This window comes from Eumetopias jubatus, unplaced genomic scaffold, assembly GCF_037043125.1.
Source record: "Eumetopias jubatus isolate StellerSeaLion01/CBP00866 unplaced genomic scaffold, mEumJub1_p1.0 scaffold_1, whole genome shotgun sequence".
Taxonomy (NCBI): Eukaryota; Metazoa; Chordata; class Mammalia; order Carnivora; family Otariidae; genus Eumetopias; species Eumetopias jubatus.
In genome coordinates this window covers 98,106,968-98,125,224 of record NW_028274807.1, presented here as the reverse complement: position 1 = coordinate 98,125,224, position 18,257 = coordinate 98,106,968, and positions in this window count along the sequence as shown.

The following is an 18,257-nucleotide window of genomic DNA, read 5'->3' as shown; positions in this document are numbered from 1 at the left end:
CATGCTTGTGTATGACACTAGCAAATCAAGGTCTTGTCATCATCATCATTTGAAACTTGCCTTGATCTACCTAGACCCAATACATGCTATTTTTTCCCATTTGAGTTATACTGGTAACTTAAGCCATTTCCTGGCTTAGTCTAAAACAAAATAACTAAGAGAATTGAAAAATTCCCAGGTTCTAATTCACATACAAGGGTTATTGGCAGATTGTGTCCAAGAATAATTCTGAAAAGCCCATAGTTCCCAAATTTAAATTCTAATACTAAACTTTTAATACTTCAGGGTATTGATTACGTAGTGCTTTCACACAGTACTTCCTAGGATAAATGTGTGCATTTACACATGATTTGTTATTCTAGAACATTTTGATTTTGGTTAGCAAGTATAGTAACATATTGTTAATTCACTTCTTAATTGAGGACTAGGAAAATCTTAAAATAAGTTTTTCTGTTTGTGGTGATTCTATTCAATCAATGAAATTCTAGAATATGAACTTTGAGAGGTGATTAAGTTGTGCATATATTTACTTGGATATGTCAGAATCCACAATTCCAATTAATTTTATTATAATAATAGTTAATAGGACATATTTTCACAGTTGGATTTTTTTTAGAATCCCAGAAGATTTAAAATATTCAAAATTAGTGATAATTTTGGATTTTATTAGACATAGCCTGCATAGAGTCAGGAAAATAAATCTATAATGAAGACTTTGATAAAAACCTGTATCAAATCTAAACACTATTATTTGTATGTAACATAACATGAGGGAAAACAATACAACATGAATTACTGCAGCACTACAGAGAGAAAACAAAAAATTATAAGACCCAATATATTTTTATTATGCAAACAGAAAATGCGATCTTGTAACTCTGCTAAAAGCAAGTGTTTCCATGTGTATGCAACAATTCTGCTTCATTCTGTTGCAGTTACTTATGAGGTAACTTTTTTTTTACATGTTTCATGGTATAATCTGTATAGCAGCCAAAGCACCATAATATGATGTGACAGAAAATACATAGAAAAATCTATTCACTTATGTGTCTCTGACGCTTACTTTCAGTTGAAATCAGAACTTTGAGTTAGAAATAGAGTTGGCAGTTGGAGGCAAGGGTTAGGCAAAGGTTTACAGGCTTCTGTACCTTGGAACAACACTTCCCCCCACATAAACTGTTTCTGTACACTCTTTTCTCTCTTTAATATTAATGCAGTTTGAGGAACTTGCTTCCATGTATGTATTTCCTAGTAAATCGCATTTCCTTTTACACAAGATGCAATATTTGAACATAGTTGGAAGGTTATGGCATTGACTCATGCAAGTTCAATTTACCAGCTTCCTAATTCTGTAATGTTAAATGTGTGACCGATTAACTCACAGAATCTGACACTGGGGCTTATAGGATAGCCTGTGTGCTGTGTCATTAAAGAATGTCTAAATGTAGTTAAAAGAAATGTGCTTTATTTCAGTGAATTTAATCTTAGTGCTTTTTTTTTAAGAGAGATGTTTTAGGGGATTATAGCAAATATTTTCTATTTTTTTGAAATTAAAGATTTTATTTATTTGAGAGAGAATGAGAAACAGAGAGCATGAGAGGGAAGAGGGTCAGAGGGAGAAGCAGACCCCCTGCCGAGCAGGGAGCCCGATGTGGGATTCGATCCTAGGACTCCAGGATCATGACCTGAGCCAAAGGCAGTCGCTTAACCAACTGAGCCACCCAGGCACCCAATATTTTGTATTTTTATATGGAATTATGTTTTATGAAAGAGAGAATATTTATTCTGTGGCATCTTTATTTTAACATAGTGATCTTAATAACTGAAGTAATAAAGATAAGTTTTTGCATTGCTATTAATACCTGGGGCACTTTTTTTTTTAAGATTTTATTTATTTATTTGAGAGAATGAAAGAGAGAGAGAGAGCATGAGAGGGGGTTAGGTCAGAGGGAGAAGCAGACTCCCTGCTGAGCAGGGAGCCCAATACAGGACTCGATCCTGGGACTCCAGGATCATGACCTGAGCCAAAGACAGTCACTTAACCAACTGAGCCACCCAGTGCCCTGGGGCACTTTCTTATCCAGCAGTGTCAACAAAAATAGCAAGTAAATCCAGTGGTAATGAAATGGAAATGATGATAATCCTATCTCAAAATAGGAACAATGTAGTAATATAGTGAGGAGTGGTGGTGGTTCCTTTAGTATATGCCTTAGGGACACATTTCCACTATATCATATCCCTGCTACTCACAAACTTGGGGCTGATAGGAGCCACAGATGAGTATTAGGAGAACCTTTGTTCCATTAACTCAAGTAAAGGAAAGCTCACTACTTCACGAAATTCTCAAATCTGATGGTAATTCCTTTAGCAGAATATAGTACTGAAATGTTTCAGATGTACCTGAGTCAGAGATCTAAAACATTAATTTTGAACACCAGCTAAATCATCATCATCATTGTCATCATCACTTGAATTCAATCATCCAGATTTTATGAGAAACACAAAAATATTATAAATCATATTTTGGGGGATGGAAAAATCTGTAATCAATAGTTTTAATCCTTCATTGGAAGTCATTGTGTCACTTACACCCTCTTGTACTAATAAAAGTTAAGTGGTTTTTTTTATGGAGGTAAAAGGTCTAACAATATAAATAAGAAATGACACCCTTCCTCTTGGGAGAGGGGATGAATAACGCTTCTCACTCCACTACTCTGTCCTGACTTATAGCTGTTAAAATTTATTGAGTGACATCACTACTGCATGTTCCATCTATTATGAGACAAACATGCTTTGAAGTCCTTAGGTTCTGCATCACCTACTCTCTCATGCCTGTACCTTCATAATACCAGATGGAGAATATCGTTTGCTAATTTATCATTTCAATACAAAAGTTTAAAAAGTTGTCTCTTCTAAGTATGATGACTGATTATCAGTTTATTTCTGTAGATAAAAAGGACAAGTTTGTGACAGACTATGGAACTGTAAAAATAAATGAGATATAATAATGTGCTGAAAATATTTACTCATAATTTCATAAATTCTGTATGTTGGGTCCTGCTTTAGGTCATTGAACTCTGAGGTAGTTAAATGACTGACAGTCATGTTAGATAAAAGCTGATCAGTTTGGCCTCAATTTGCTAGTGAAGTAAACACAAGTAGTAAGAGAAACACAAAAATATCATAAATCATATTTTGGGGGATGGAAAAATCTGTAATCAGTAGTTTTAAGCTGACTGAAGATGAGTTAGAAGTAAAGAAGAAAATTATTTGATGTCTGGGGGCTGAAAGTTCTTATGGAGACCTATAGTTCTATTAGGAAAAAACTTAACCGGCTACTTCAACACTGCTTTTTATTTACCCATTTACCCCAATTACAACAAATGTTGGCTATTTAATGCATTTATTTATTCATTATTTTAGTATTTATTGCAAGTTAATTATGTGGCTGGCTCTCACTTAGGTACCTTCTAAGGTACCCAGTTTTTTCCCTCAAGAACCTTAGAATGTAGGAAAAAAGAAAAGAAAGGGCAAGGGCACAAAGAGTTATAGTAACAGCAATATGTGATAATAACCATATATATTACATATATGCATATACACGCACTATGCATTTTAAATCTTTTAAACATGTAAATATATTGTAATAATAGCTTAATATCCATAATATTAAAATGTCCTATACATTTTAACTTTGAAGTCATGTAGCAACTCGTTTTTCTCTTCTGCAAAAAGGAGTCCTAAAAATAAGACGTAACTCATAGAATTATCTTGAGATTAAATGATGTAATAGAAGTTCATATCGCAGTACCTGTTCAATAAACATCAATTATTATTGAAGATTTCTAATAGATTAGTTTCTAATTTTCTAAATGTAGTTCTCATTCCTATGTCTTCTACAGATTTTAGTTAAAATTGTATGTAAAATTTTTGTCTATTAATCCCACATTTTCAATTCTCTTCCACCATCCCTTCAGCCATACTTTGCATATATACACCAAAAATATCCTTGCTTTCTTTATTGGCATAATAGTCAGTGAAGAGTATAAGGAAAAGAAGAAGTAATATTAGAAATAATAAAAAATAGTCCCTGTCCTCAGAAAGGCAGCATTCTGCAGTAAAAACAATATTCCCTAGAGATTAGAAAACAGGTTTGTACTACTAACTAGGAGAGCAGTTTTGGGCAAGTCACATCATTATAAACCTTACTTTCTACTTCTGTAAGAATAAAAGGCAATAGACTAGATGATCTTTAAGTGTTATAATTGTAAGAATCCTACAATGAATACCTGGAATGGACAAATATATTACAAAGGTTTAAGGAGAATTTGCCACACAACTGAAAGGAAGGGTATTTAAATTACAGAAGCAAATGAGTTTATGCTTAATCTTTCATAAAATTTCACATTTAAAAGGGAAAAAATACGAGACTAAAATGGTCTTCTTTCCAAATATGAATGCATTCATTCTGCAGATGAATTATAATTTTGTAACAGCTCTGCTATCTCATCTACTCTGGGTTCAAAGCCATATTCTGGTTCTCTTTAGAGAACATGCTATTTTGGGATTTATCCCAGCTAATAATCAATGCAGGACCCTGTGGCAAAAACTCAACACAGATGCATAGATGGATGCTGATCTCATGATATCCGCAGAATCACTACTTCTGGTTTAGCTACTAATAAATGAATGTTTGGGTAGTTTAATACACAGGGGCTGGAAGCAAGTAGAGGCGCTGGCCCCAAGAGACATCACTAATGATAAATGCTAAAAACCTGGAAATGTGGTTGTTGATGGTCTGCGATAGTGTTCCAGCACAGTAAGTCCCAGAAACTGACAGCTAGATATCAAAGTGAGAAAGATCACTTCTAGATTTTTATGTAACTAGAGGGAAAAAAGCTTTTGCACAGGAACTATAGATGTATATAAGCAGTATGTTATGAGAAAGTCATTTTCAAAGGCTATAGGGATTTGTGGGTTTATGATAACTGTTAATGCACTTTCATGATAGATTTTATATACCAAAGATGACCTCAGCTGACAATTGCTCTGAGATCAAGAATTTATAAATTTGTTAACTTGTTTTGTATTACCTAATTTTTCTCACTAAATAAATCTTCTTTTTAGATGTTTGCTTGTAAGAGCCTGGAGGACAGAGACCAATGCTCTATTCTTTTCTATCTTTTTGCATGCTAGGAAATGCCCAGCAGAGTAATTAGTACATGATAGACCCATAATAATAAAGGTTTGTATTTAAAAATGCCCTCAACACATTTATACAACTTTTTTCTTACAACAGTCTTGTGATGAAAACAAAACAGATAGTATCTATGTTCTACATAAGAAAAAAAAAAAAAAGCAATGAAGTTCCACAGATTTTTAAATGACTTATTCTTCCTAAATGATAGTACTTAAATCCTGTTCTCCTCTTTTTAAACTTAAAGCTTTGGCCATCATATCACCTTGATTTTTCCCCATTTCAAAGCATGTGTGCTAACTTACACTCAGAAACCCTAAATAGTTTCTTCTGTATGACATTATTAACAAGAGGTGAGCCAGAATGCAAGCCCCCAGATAAGTAAAAATTTTATTATTACGAGGTTGGGAGTGAGACTATATTGAAAATAGAAGTGTATCCTACGGAACACATTAAATGAAAATATAGTTTGTCTCTGGAGAGCCTGCCCAAAGAGATGCTTAGCTTAATTTATGCCACGTTTTTTTTTGGGGGGGGGCATTAAAAAAAGGTAATGGTAGAAGAGGAATATTAGAGAGCTGAGGGAAATTAAGTGTGAGGAAGACTTGACAGCATGAGAAGAAATGTTCTATCTTTCAGTAACAATAGCAAAGACATATTTAAAAAAATCAGATTGTAGGGGCACCTGGGTGGCTCAGTCGTTAAGTGTCTGCCTTCGGCTCAAGTCATGATCCCAGGGTCCTGGGATCAAGCCCCACATCGGGCTCCCTGCTCCGCGGAAGCCTGCTTCGCCCTCTCCCACTCCCCCTGCTTGTGTTCCCTCTCTTGCTGTCTCTCTGTGCCAAATAAATAAATAATCTTTTAAAAATCAGACTAAGAAATAAACTAGCTTCTGAGAGAGAGGAGACAAGTTACTTTTATCTCCAGGATAGGTATCATGTCCTCATTTGTAAAATGTATATAGCAATGTGAAATTTCTTCTTGTACTAAGTGGAAATGTCAGAACAGTTTTAGATATATTTAACCTTTCATGTATTGACTCCATATAGTTTAAATAAGCCATTTGTAAATCTTTTTTTGCTCTACCTAAAATAATCTTCTAATAGTTGAGATAACTTTAATGATAGTAGACTTAATTTATATAACCATTTCCTCCTGGATAGTGGCTATTACAAGATATGTTTTCTAAGAGTGTCACTGTTCTGGCAAAGCTCCAAAATACTTGCACATTGCTTTGGGCCAAGAGGGTAAGCCAAAATTTCCTGGACACTCTTGAATTTAGTTATATATTTGTTTCTCTCAGCAGAGAGCGAATCTCTATAATAACTTTAATTAAGAAGTTTATTACTGAAGCACAAAGTGTGGGAAAAAAATCTACAAAACCGGTGTTATGGGATTTCATTTCTAGCTCTAATGATATGCAATATTATGAGAGATATCACAGCTTGTCTAAACCTTTACTCTTGATAAATCTTCCCTTTACCTACTGTACTCCCACTTAGGCTTTCTTGCCACCTCTCTAGAATTCTGAGCCTTGTCTATGCTTGAATGTCCTTGGTTCCCTTTGTTCTGTGTTTATCAGACTTATTACAATGTTAGGACCATAAATGACAGTTTAATTATGAAATTCTTATGAAAATATTAATCTATCTTCCCTATCCAAACGTAATTGATATGTTTCCCTTCCACTGAAAGCTAACAATTAATAAAAGTATCCGTGGAATTACTCATACTAACATCTTTATCATTTTTCCTAAGTGAATGTGTAATGTGTAGGTCAGTACTTGCACTTAAGGAGGGTATCGTTGCCTAAACCCCAATAGGGAAATTCATATATTAGCACATATTGTGCTTTGGTAGGGGGATCTTTCATATATTACCATACATTCTAAGCATTTTTCAAGCACGGTGTCTTGGATGATCACCTACCCTGCTCTCCCTATAAAGCCAACCCTTCCTCCAGCTCCAAGATGTCTATTAGAGAGCCCAGCCGCTGTCAGCCTACCAGGCATGCAGCCAGATGGCTATAAGCCTGAAGGTTCCAGTGCCAGAATGTCACAGGATCCTCTCAAAGTTATTTGGTAAAGTGTAGGCTAAGATTACCTAGAATATCTGCTTGCTTCTCTCTGTAGAATATGTTGTAAGAATAAATGAGATAATTTAGGCACTTTGAGATCCTAGGAAGAAAGTGCATTCTATTTATTCGAGTTATTATCACCTGAAGGTAAGTTCTGACACTTTACTATTACTCTATGTGAATATGAAGTTTCTGTAAAATTGGTTGCAGTTTTGCTTCAGGTTACAAAGATATGGTGGGATCTCTCATTTTATTGAATTCCAAGTTGTGGAATACCTTCCCTATCTAAATTTGTTTGTAATGTAAATAATTTGCTTTGTAAATAAACAGCATTTTTCATAGTTGACATATTGTAATTTCCAATAGAAATGTAAGCTAAATTAATGAATTCATTAGAAAGCATATAGTAAGGTGATGCTAATTTATTTTTCAAGGGATGAATACTGCATGAATGACTAGTTGTTTCTATCTTTATTGTTTTCATATTGTGCCAAACAATGTAGAAAACCCCAAATAGCCAAAGGGGGGGGCAGGGAGAAGGCCAATAGGAGCTTGTGAATTGGAGAAAGAAAAACTTGCTACAGAAAATACTATTAATTTAAATTCAATCTTCTCTTTTTTTGTGCATGAACAGAGGGCAGATTCTTTTCTGCTCTGAGGCATTCCCATATCCCTGTATTCTCAGATTAACTCTCCTACTTCCCCAATTGCCTAAATCCTACAGAGAGACACTAGTAAAGGCTGCTCAACTTCAGAGCATAAATGCAGGCTCTAAATAGCAGGAGGTCTGAGACATTACTTTAGCCACATGACAGGCCAACATTTTTTTCCCTTTAATCATCTCCCTCTTCATTTTCATTGGATCATTTGTATCTGACAGGGAACAGCCTGCCTCCTAGTACAGGAATGTCCTTATTTATCCCTTAACCAGACCCTACCAGAAGCAGAACTTCCTCTTCAAGCCCAAGTTAGGGATCCTGGATAATCACCTACTCTGCTCTCCCTATAAAGCCAACCCTTCCTCCAGCTCCAAGATGTCCATTAGAGAGCCCAGCCACTGTTGGCCTACCAGGCCGATGTTTGACGTTTCGGATTGATATTTGATGTTTGATGTTTCTGGATTGACAAAAGGTAGAAGTTCCCCTCCCAGGGTGCCTGGATGGCTCAGTCGGTTAAGCGGCTGCCTTTGGCTCAGGTCATGATCTCAGGGTCCTGGGATCGAGCCCCACAATAGGGTTTCCCGCTTAGCGGGGAGTCTGCTTCTCCCTCTGCCTCTGCCTCTCCCCCTGCTTGTACTCTTCCCTCACTTGCTCTCTCTCTCTCAAATAAATAAATAAATAAATGAATTAAAAAAAAAAAAGTTTTCTTCCCTTCCTAATTCTTTTTTCCTGTGAAGACATGGGCTGAGTTCCTTATTTGAAATGCTAATATGTTACAAAAGTATTGTAACCCACCAAAATAATGTTTTAGACAAAATTCATATAATAGAACAAAAACATAATAAGGGTCCTGATGTAATCTTTATATAGAATAAATTTCTTTGAATTCAAATGTATATATCAAATGATACTCCCTTAAATACTAGAAACTGATATGCATTATCTTTATGAATAGTTATAATGAGAATACCATTTTCATGTCTGTATTGTAATAGCACTATCAATATAATGTATTCATATCATTACAGTTGGAAATGTTAATTCAAATCTATAATGCTTTACCAGAAAATATAAAAAGGATGCCAAAATCTGTTTTAAGAAAGTGAACCTAAGACCAGAGATATTTGTAGTTTATATTTCCAAATAGTTGGCAAAATAAAAGTAGAGAAAGAATGTTATATATTTTGTTAAAGAGACGAGTACTTTAAAATTGTGTGGGTAATTTATTATTATAAGAGATGGAATTTATTTCCCTCTATGCTTGAGATATTTCTTGGCAGGAAATTACTCACCTAGGAAACTATCAGTTCTCTTAGACCACTATACTCTCTTGTAGTGCAAGTCTCCCCAGACTTTAGGACAATTTTTTTTTCTTATAAATTACTGATTGTGGATAGGTGCTCATAGTAATATTTCTGAACCTGAGAAGGGGTGGTGAGGGAAGGGTAAGTAAAGGATATCCTGTATGCTCCTATTAGAAATGACTGCATTCTACAGAGAAGGAATTTGAGGGTAACCTTTCTCCAAGACTTCTTTATAGTATTGAGATTTACAGTAGTTGCTGATCTATGCTAAAAATTTATAAACTCTTAGGGTTTATTGTCAGAGGATCTTTAATTTAGCAAATTTTTTTTCTGTAGTGGATCCATTGATCCTGGAACAGAAATGCACAAATAAATCCCTTTATTTGAATATTTGTAATTACAGAGCAATATTTCATCTATAATTGGACCCTGACCCAAATACAGTAAAATATGTTTTTTTAAGTGAAAACCATGGTTTTAAAGAAACCTTCAATGATTATAGGGTCACTTCTATGACAGTGTAGATTTTTTTTCTCAAAAAAATAGGGAGTGACTTTCACATTTTTGTCTGTATGAATGATGTCCCTAGTGTATGTAATCAGTGGAGCTAAACAAAGTTGTCTCTCCTGCCTCATGGAGCCCAGGGTTCTTGTAGATAAAAGAAAGAATGGAAAGTAAGGGTAAAAAATATGATTTTCACCATTGGGTAAAAAAAAATATATATATATATGTACATACACACACACACACACACATACACATGTATATATCTGGGTAAATATATATATATATATAATATATATATATATATATATAGTAAGTAATTCATTGCTATAAATTAAAAAACAAGTAGAAAACAACTAAATGCTTAATACATTCAAGAGAATAAAATATGAGGACTTGGGTAAGTAATGGTGTCCTTGAAGGAGATGATGCATAGTCTGGCCAAGAAGGATATCTAGGTATGACTTGGTAAGGAATATTCCAGAAAGAAAGAACATTAAGAAGGCAGCAGTATAAGAAAGAAATACTATGTGCAGAGGTGATGATGAAAATATTGGCTTGATTGTGTCTGTGTATATATTAGAGAATAACTGCTTATCCAACTTTGGATTGGATTGATTAAGTCAGATCATGGCAAGTCTTGAAAGCTAGACAGATAAGTTTGCACTTGATGTTGTGAGCAACAGGGATGCTACTGCAGATTACCGAACTAAAAACAATAGCAGAGCTTTTGGAAAATTATTAAACCAGTGATAAGAACAGAAACTTTTAAGAAAAAAGATTCTGGAAAGGCAACCACATGTCTTAAAGGGTTTTGTCACTGCTAGAAAACCAAAGAGCACTGGAAGAGAAAGAAAATTAAAAACTTTCTCCTCCTTCTTTCCTTTGATTTGTTTACAGTTGAAGGACTCCTTAATGTGCTCATAGTAGCAATGAAAGGAGATGTTGAAGAAAGCCTGATGCAGATGTTAAAGAGGGAATGGGAAGAACAGGGACCAGTTTTCCAGAGACAGTGGAAACTGATGAGTTTAGAATATTACTACTGAGTAAAAATGAGAAAATAGACTTAGGAACAATGCTCTCTAGGAGTCTGTTAAACAGAAATTTCTATTTATAATGATTACTGATTTTTTAATGATAACCCCAAACACTAGAATGTCTTGAATTGCTTTCTAAATCTTCAGTGGCTAAGTTATGCTCAAATTAGTCTTCTTGGATATCAGTGCATACTAATCCTATAAAAATAGGTAAGTCACATATACATATATGAAAACTATATAGCAACCAGAATATATGAAAATTGAAAACCCCTTTTCCTAATGAGAATGGATAATAGTTTGCTTATTATTGCTCATGCCAAACTAGCATTATAAGTTATGTAATTTATAATTTATAATATATTTCACTATAATTCTGAAGTTTATTTTTTAATTTTTAAAATTTTTTTGCTGTAAAAGCAATCTTTGAGATTTAAACTAACTTTTAAAAATATTTTGCCCAACACACTTGCAGGAACATCTTATTCTTTTATAATAAATTTTGAAATTTAAAAAATAAAATCAATACTCAATGGACCTGAGAAAAAAATTCAAATGTCACTAGCTTGCATTGTTTCTCTGTTTGAGTTCCATCTTTTATGCCATTCGGACTATGTTATTCTTAGTGTAAATAACCAAATCTATTTTTTTTTTTTTTTAAGAACAAGGCTGATGTAAGGCCAGGGTTAGGCTATTATCAGATTTATTTCTTATGTGAAATTCCTTTAAGACAGGCAGTCACTTATTAACAGAGGATGAATGCTTCTTTAAAATCTGATTTCTATAGGAAAAACATGATGTGTGCAAATATTTATAATATGCAAGCATAATTTATCTTAATAATTGGAAAGCCTTTGTTTAATTAGATGAGCTTTGTTGTTAACCAATATAAACAGGATCCTAATTAATGAATTGCTGACATTCCAATTTTGCAGTTATATTTCATAATTTTTCATGATATGTTTTTCATTCTTACATAAACAAACATTAGAAAGAAGGCAAGTTCAGGAGCAGTGATAATGACTCTTTCAGAATGAGGACTAAACTAGCATCTATCATTTAGTGAGGGCTTACTTTATGCCAGGCATCATGGTAAGTTCTTTACATACAGTATTTTTTTTTAACACCTATGAGGTATATGTAATATTTTACCCATTTAAATTGACAAAAAATAACTTAGGGAAGGCTTAATAAATGCCCTTAGGTCACACAGTTACTATATGTCAGAGCCAGTGTCAAATCCAGGTATGAGTGATTTTCATGACCATGACCTTAACCACTTTTCAGTATTGCTTTTTGATCTCTGGTTCAGAAGGAGGAAATTAGTTGCCTAAGAGTGTACCATCAGTGGCCAGCGAGTATTTGCAACCAGAGAGACAACAAAACGAGCGAGAATATAAAAACTGTATAGAATCATGGAAATTTAAACCTACGAACACAGTTTTGAGTTCATGTAATCCAAACCCTCAAATTGAGAAAACTCAGACTCAAATGACCAAATGGCGTTACAGACAAATCACATCAAACATTTATCAGCTGCTTTTATCCGTGGTAAAAGTCTAAAATGTCATGAGACCAGTCCCCTACTGCATTAAAGAGATAATAGAGCAGGGGAGATTATGTCAGGGAACACAAAGTTGGGGATTTGAGGATCTAGTTGCAAGTTCTTCTCCACAGCTTTTCAAAGGAAGAAAAAGAAACCTGTTTGTATAATAATTAGGCAAAATTTAATTTCAAATTTAGAAAATCCTTACCAAATATCTTCAAGGCACCAGACCTTATATTAGGTATTTCACATTTATTATCTCATTTAACCCTCACCGTCAATGTGGAGCTATTAACATATACAGTTACACAGGATTGATAATAAACCTTGTTGACAAGCATATTTGTTTTAGACTCAGCCACCAATTTCAGACACTCACAGTTAGAAATTATTTATTAAATCTTAATGGAAATCTGTTGTGAATAGTAATGCTTTGCCAAACAGAATTGCCTTTAGTTAAATAAGCCTTGGGTATATCCAAGTAATCCTTAAGCTATAAAGTTGTTTATATTACTATGCAAGTTTTTATGTCCCACAATGTCATGCTGTAACCTCTGAGTGATTGATTTATGGGAACTTCAAGAATGATTTTGATTTCACATGACTTTTTTGTGGTGACCTCCTAACTTAATTGCCAAAGAAGAGGAGACTTAACTATATATGCAGATCTTCTTCAACTTACAATGGGGTTATATTAGTATAAAACACATCGCAAGTTGGAAATATCATAAGTCAAAAATACATTTAATACACCTAACCCACGGAACATTATACTTTAACCTAGCCTACCTCAAACATGCTCAGAACAGTTACATTAGCCTACAGTTGGAAAAAGTTAACACAAAGGCTATTTTATTATAAAGTGTTAAATATCTCACGTCATTTATTGAACACTGTGCTAATGTATTGAATACAGAATGGTTGTAAGTATCTTGGTTGTTTACCCTCGTGATTGTGTGGCTGAACTGGGAGCTGGGGTCACTCCTGCTGCTAGCATCAGCAGAGAGTCTTACTACATGTCACTAGCCCTGGGAAAGATCAAAATTCAAAATCCAAAGTATGGTTTCTACTGGAATGTGGATCCGTTTTGTACCATAATAAAAAAGGAAAAATTATAAATCAAAACATAAATTATCAGGGACTGTCTGTAGTTATTAGAACAAAAATGTTAAATAAATGTATACATTGGTCAGAACCAATGTTTCTAGACCATTGTTTCTTTCTCACACTGTAGTCCTCAGACAACTTACATCATAATTACCTGAGCTGCTACTGAATAGGCAGATTCCTAGGTCCACCTCAGACCAACTGTATCAGAATCTTTGAGGGCTTGACACATGGATCTGCATTTTTAACAAACCTTGCGGGTGATGTCCATGCACACTAAGGTTTAGAAGCCTCGTTATGTATTTTCAGTCCAAAATTTTCCCACATTGCCACGGAGGGGGTTAAAATTAGCAGCTCTGCAAGGTTTTTCCCTTGTTTATTTCTGCTATAATTTCATGTGGGAAATTACATCTCATATGGACTAGGAAGGAACTTGTCTTGAGAGGAAAAATTCTTATTGTTGGAAGAGATTATGTTCTCTCTTTTTTTCTCAAAGACTATGTGAATGTCTACATGTTTGTGCATGTGTATGTGTATGTCAAATAAGGAGGAAAAAATAGAGTGCTTCCTTCACCCTCACATGACGAAAACCTTTGTACAACACAATTATGTAAATAACTTCAAGAAAAGATGTCACATCTGTCTGCATTTGTACTCATTTTTGATTCCCCTATCTACACAATCCATCTCAGTGAATAATGGGTGTCTTGTTCTCTTATGTAATACAGTCTTTGAATTGCAGTTATGGAAATCATCTTAAAAGGTCATCTTGTCCTTCCCTTGACCTCCAAACCTCATATATTTGAAATTCTATTTTTAAAAGATTTCCGCAATTGCAATGTTCTGAAATCCCTTGGGGACCCACTTAGTTTTGAGCAGCTTTTTCAATTATCAAAAGCTCCTTTCTTTCTTCCCTTGTTTTGCTATTAAAATTCATTTTCCTCTGTTATGTTTTCAACAAAAATGAAAATAGCTAGTCACCGTAATCTGTGGAATAACCCTTCACTGAAGACTATTAATAATGGCCTTTCAACCAGCTCTCCTTTAGCCTAAATAATATAAAGCTTTTTAACCCTTTTTGGAATTCTCATTTTCTAACCCTTCAATTATTTATCTTCCTCTATCCTGAACTGTCTTCATCCTTCTTAAGTTCTGGAGTGTGAAACTAGACACAGTAGGATCTCACCAGTGCTGAATATAATTGGAGGATTACCTTGCTGTTCTTATTTACTCTACTCCTATTTATGCATCCTGTAGAACTCTGAGAGGTTCAGATAAGATATAAATGGGTGTCATGGTGCTCATGGTCTCGAATAATTTCACAGCACTTTTCATAAAGATACGGATGTTATTTCCAGGAACCTGGGTAGTTTGTATCATAGGTAATTATTTTCTGCCTATCTGTAGCATTCTAAGTTTCAATTAGATGAATTATTCTTCACTTCTACTGGTAAAGCCATTATTGCAAAAAGTTGTTTGAGCAGAACAGAACAGCTCTGCATTTTAACAAAGGGAGAAAGGACACTTTATATCTAAACTGTAAAGAGGCTAGCATTTCCTTAAGTGTATGAAATACAGTGATTCAGAGTCCTGCTTTCCCATCCTAATGTGCACTGTCCAACATGCTCTTTATGTTTTTCTCCTAAATCCTTATCTTGCCTCGTTATCCTAAGTCCTGACAGGAAAGTCTACCTTGATAATAGCTTTTATTCACAAATTTCAGTGAAATTTTAAGTCAAAGATGTTTAAAATAGAACATAAAATCAACAAAGCTGTAAATCAGATTAACACTTGTTTCATCAATTTAACTACAAATACAGAGGACTCAGACTTTTATTTTTGCTTTTTTGTTGGTGTTGTCTAGCTCCATATTGGAAATGGTCAATGAAATTACATATTCATTGTTCTATAAAAATATATTGACTATTTACTGTGGCAGTGCATGCAATCAGTTTATCTGTTGTCAGAGGTCTAAAGCAATAAGCAGTCTGGCTTTTTATGTATCCTCTCTCTTATTTTCTATTGAAATAGGATTTCTTTTTGCCTTTTCTTTTTAAAAAGTTGTCTTCAGGGGCATCTGGGTGGCTCAGTTGGTTAAGTGTTTGCCTTTGGCTCAGGTCATGATCCCATGGTCCTGGGATCGAGTCCCGCGTCGGGCTCCTTGCTCAGCGGGGAGCCTGCTTCTCCCTCTGCTGCTCCCCCTGTTTGTGCTCTCTCTCTCTCTGTGTCAAATAAATAAATAAAATCTTCAAAAAAAAAAAAGTTGTCTTCAGTGCCATCCCATTTATTTGATGCCAAAACTTTTGTTCATGCAGTTCACAGTCTCTTGGATATAGGTAAGACAGGAGGACCTAGGCAGCCAGGTGTTGTTCAGAGGCTGACTGCAGGAGCACATCTTTATCACCTCATTCCTCACCTCTTTCCTACTTCTACTTAGGTAAATTCTTTTCATTGCCAGATGGACTTATGGGAATTTGGGGATGTTTTACAAAGGCAGTGAATGTTTTTGAACTCCATCCTAAAACGCAAATGTCATCTTGTCATCCCATGCCTTTAACAGAACCTCTTGCTTGTAGGATAAAATCGACACTGTTTTGTATGCTATGTCAAAATATGCCCATTTTCAATTTCTCTGTTCTCTTCCACACACACCCCCAAACTGCTATTTTCTAGGTTATGCCTTTTGCACTTACATGTATCCTGATATGGGTGAAAATTATATAATCATTCTTCTATTAAGATGCAGCTCAGGGGTGCCTAGGTGGCTCAGTCGTTAAGCGTATGCCTTCGACTCAGGTCATGATCCCGGGGTCCTGGGATCGAGTCCCGCATTGGACTCCCTGCTCAGCGGGAAGCCTGCTTCTCCCTCTCCCACTCCCCCTGCTTGTGTTCCCTCTCTCGCTGTGTCTGTCTGTCAAATAAATAAATAAAATCTTAAAAAAAAGATGCAGCTCATACATTTAATACACTAAAAAAGCTTCTCTAAATTCCATTAGCAGAACTTTGTTTCCTTCTTTATGTTCCTATGGCAGTTTAAAAAAGTTTGAGGGGAGTAAGAGTACACTTACCGTGATGAGCACTGAGTAATGTATAGAACTGTTGAATCACTATATTATACACCTGAAACTAATACAGCACTGTATGTTAACTATACTGGAATTAAAAATTTTAAAAAATCTTTGCTATAATATTTAGTATTTTTATTAACATTTTTGTTTAATTATCTGCCCTTTGCTCTAGAAAATGTGCTTTTAGATGCCAGGACTATATATAATCATTCATTCATTCATTCATTCACTCATTCAGTAAATATTTTACTAAGACATATTAGAAGTCAGACACTGTGATGTGATATAATGCTGATGAAGAAAAGAAATAAGGGCTATGTTTTTCTGTTGTTTTAATTCTTTTCTTTTTTTTTTCCTGAGAGGAGAAGACAGCAAGTGGACAAATAAATAAGTTTATTTCAGTCTGTGATAGAAAATAAAACAATAATATAATTTAAAAAATTCAAATTCAAATCCTAGATTAAGGAAACTATTCAGCAAAAGCAAAACTGAGGATGTGATCCTTAAGTTAGAACCTAAATAATGAGAATGTGTTAGCTATGTGGAGATCTGGGAGAAGAGAGTTTTAGACAGAGGAAGAATATGTGCTGAGGCCCAAATAGCAGGAATGAGCTTGGTGGTTTGAAGAACTGAAAGAAGGCCATTGTGACCAAAACACAGTAAAGGTGGAAGGGCGTTGTCAGAAGTAATATAGGAGATGTAATCAAAACCATACAAACTGTCTTTAATAGAAGTTCTTCAGTAATTTTTTTAAGTGAATAGTAATTGGAATTGATATTAATTTAATATTTTTAATTGTGTAATGAAGTCCATAGGATGAAAATTAAATGGAATAATAGATTTAGATCCATAATCTTTACATATTTCAATCCAATAATGGCCAAAGTACTATTATATGTAGTATAATATAGTACTAACATCAGAGACAATATACAAAATACGTCTGAGGCTATTACAAATAATATTATTATACAGATTAATCATGCATACTTCTCTTTCTGATCTAATATATTTTGTAAAGAAGAAAATAAAAAGACTTTTGATGTCAAAGGAAGAGATGCATTAAAGACAGGGCAACAAATTGGGTAATTTGTGAATATAATTCTTTCTATGGATATATTTGAAATGAATTTGACTATAATTTCTTAAAGAATAGGAACTTTACCTGTTTTTTGGTCTAATATTTACTTAGTATCTTCTACACAGATATTTAATTAAACAAAAAATATATATCCTAATTTGTATTTTAAAGTTTACCTTTGCTTAGACAATTAAAATGATTTTTAAAAACCTCAAAGATTGAAGTATAAGTTTTTGTTTATTAGTTTCTCTATGGTAATGTTAAATAATTTCTACAACTTTTCTGTAAAATGGGTTTGGATCAACTCCAAAATAATTTTGTGCATTTTTTTTCTTTTATACTAAATAATCATTGGGGGTGGCCTATCATAATTAAGAAGAAGAAAAAAATCATGAAATAATATTCTAAAGACTGAAAAATTCAAAATTACAGTTTTTTTTTTCATGAAGCATTAAGCAGATGGTGGAGATTACTGTGGTTCTTGATGAGTAAGAGTAGGAATATAGCCACGTTGTACCGTGGACAAGTGTCAGCTAACAAGTACATGTTTAGTGTAAAATTTGATGGAACCTAATATTCCACTTTTATAGTAAAGTGTTTGTGCTCAAATATCCCCATTTTGAGATTCTCTCATGATGTCTGATCCATATTAAAGTCTGGGAATTCCCTGCAATATT